Source organism: Squalius cephalus, assembly GCF_949319135.1.
Source record: "Squalius cephalus genome assembly, chromosome: 6".
NCBI lineage: Eukaryota > Metazoa > Chordata > Actinopteri > Cypriniformes > Leuciscidae > Squalius > Squalius cephalus.
This window is the reverse complement of record NC_137127.1, coordinates 28,737,669-28,740,565: the sequence shown is the minus strand read 5'-3', so window position 1 is coordinate 28,740,565 and position 2,897 is coordinate 28,737,669. Positions and strand designations below refer to the sequence as shown.

Sequence of the window (2,897 nt, the reverse complement as noted above, 5' to 3'; positions counted from 1 at the left end):
ATACCTGTCCTAACTGAGTTACATGTGCATCAGATACCTGTGTGTGTGTGTTTACAGGGGCTTCATGCGAAATACCTGTCCTAACTGAGTAACATGTGCGTCAGATACCTGTGTGTGTGTGTTTACAGGGGCTTCATGCGAGATACCTGTCCTAACTGAGTAACGTGTGCATCAGATAGAACTAACTACTTTAATATGAATATTACTCTGTTTGCCATTTCCCATCAGACTGGCTTCCATCATCTTTTCAAATATGCTCATCTTCAGAAGAGTACATCACAGGCATAGTTTCTTCAGAAGAAGACCTGAAACTACTTCTGGAAAACCACAAACGGGCAACTGGCACATCTTACACTGTTTGGTAATTTATCAGTTTCTAAATTAACTGCATGTTTATTTTTTTAATTGTTTATTTATGACCTTATTGGAAGTATTGTTATGAAGAACATTTGTTGCGTTTTATAGACATGCACTTAAGACAGCCACTTTCATTAAACAAATCTTTATTTACAGTTTTCTCATAATTGAACCCTATTTGCATGAAACATGAGAAAGTAAAAGAAAGGGAATGTGCTATGAAAAGTATTAAATGCCTTTTTCTTTTATTTACTTCCTGGTGACAGGTCAGATGACAGTCAAAAAAAACAAAAAGTGGCATCCCGATTTCTCTGGAAAGTAGAAGACTATTCAAAACACATTCCGCTCTCTGTGAAAAGAAGAGTGATATATGCTTGCCAGCATGGAAAAAAATACAAAAAGGCCCCAAAACCAGATGAGTTGGTATGTTCTAAAGTCTTCACACATTTTCATGAGCTTAATGTATGTTGTATGAGATCGGGGAAATATTCTTAAAAAACAGGTCATTCAAGTCCTTGATTCTGATTGGTTGAGCTGCATTGTAAGTTATTCGATAAACATACACCTGTGACCTAATTACATCAGTGTTTCTGTATGAAAATATTTTTATGGACTAACCTTGGTATAAAAGCAATAAGGTAAGTAAGGTAGCCGTGTTTTACAGTGAATTTAGAACGGCTAAGTGCCCCCTAGCTATTCTAAATTCTATGTAAAACACTGCTTCATGGGGCTTATTGCTTTCATTTACTTTTAGACAAAATTGTAGGCATATCTATTTTTGTATTACTACTATTTTTGCCTGGCCCTAGAAATGTAGTGATATAGAAATAATTTGTCTTTCAATCTGCAGCATACTGAACATGAATATATCAGCAGAAGAAGGTTTCACATTCAAAGCAGCAAGAAAGTTGATTGCCCAGCAAAACTATATGTCAGATATATACTAAGGTAAATGTAACTGTCATGGCTCATTTAAATGCACTCATTTAATATTTATAACTTTATTACCATTATAAAGGTAAAGTTTTGCAACCTAATACATGGGACTACTTAACTGGATATTTTTCAGACAGATACTCATTATGGTATGTTGTTCTTGGCAGATATGACAACTTTGCTGTTGGTGACAAAAGTTCTAGAAGTGAAAAACATGCAGCTATAAAGAGGCTTCTGGAGTCAATAAAAGAGAACCCCACTGTCACTTCTGAAGTAATACATGTCAAAATACCTTTGGAAGAAGCACACAAAAAGCACAACATTTCAGAAAACTGTCATTTCTCAAATAAGATCCATCAAGGGGTGCGTGACAAAATACATGAATATGTTTCACTTGGAATGACCTCTGTCCCTTTCCTGAAGAAGATTCTGAAAACCTTTGTCCAGAAAGAGCTTTCTTGCATGGGAAGTGTTCTACCACACCCACAGGACCCATCATACTACCCATCAAGCCATGTTATTCAAAACCATGTGCACCAGGCCTTACTTGCTGGAAAATACTCTGGCTTTGATCAACTTCAACTGGAAAAGAAAATAGATGAATGGAAACTAACAGATTCAGGTGCCCAGTTTTTCTTTAGGCAGTGCACAGAGAACTACAGACATCAGACAGAAATTCCTGTTGAAGTGAATGCACAAAGAAGTGGATTTCCAGTCACCGAAGACTCTGATTTTGAGGAGATACACACACCGGAGATGACCACATCACAAGAAACATTCTTGTTTATTCATCAAAACATACAACAGCAGCATTTACTTAAGCGTTATGGAGATATGGTCCTACTTGATGCCACCTACAGAACGTCTCGGTTACGGATGTAACCCTCGTTCCCTGAGTGGGAACGGAGACGTTACGTCGGATGACGACGATTGGGGGTTTCGCCTAGAAGCCTATCACCTTCGAGTATATAAAACGAGCCAATGGCAATGAAATGCCATGGGTCTGCGGAATTTGCATAGCGTAACTCCGCCCGCCGCAGGGGGTTTATAAGGAAGTACGCTGCACAAATGCAGATATGTCTTCGCTGAGGAGCCGAGACTGGCCCCAGGCGTTTTTCAGCGGTACAGCAGAAGTGGCAGGAAGACGTAACGTCTCCGTTCCCACTCAGGGAACGAGGGTTACATCCGTAACCGAGACGTTCCCTTTCGTGGTCACTCCGAGTTACGTCGGATGACGACGATTGGGGTTCCAGTCTAATCACGCCACCTCGGCTGTCATCCAGTGCCCTGCGTAAGTCTGAGCTCCCTGTTGTGAGACTAGCACGAACGAAGGAGTCCTACTTAACACAGGGATACCAAAGTACACTGGGAAGCATATCTCCAGAGAGAAATATGCAATTATGCCCAGCCATTGATGGGGGGGACTTAGAATACACATATGACCCAGAGGGCTGCATATGGAAAATCACTGGGGTGTCCAGCCGCAGGTGGAATTTTAAACCCCAGGGGTGGCAAGGTGGCTTGCCAAGGGAAAGACACACGCTCACAAGGAGACTTACAGTGGAATACACATGTGGGGGTCGCCCAGAGGGGGAACCATGCAC

General features: G+C 40.9%; 1 long non-coding RNA gene across 1 annotated transcript; it reads left to right on the top strand.

Annotated features, from left to right (window-relative positions):
* Positions 1-752: 752 nt before the first annotated feature.
* LOC307160680 lies at positions 753-2,038 on the top strand. Its single transcript, XR_013821596.1, has 3 exons — positions 753-780; positions 1,208-1,305; positions 1,461-2,038. It is a non-coding gene; the product is annotated as an uncharacterized lncRNA (long non-coding RNA).
* Positions 2,039-2,897: the final 859 nt, after the last annotated feature.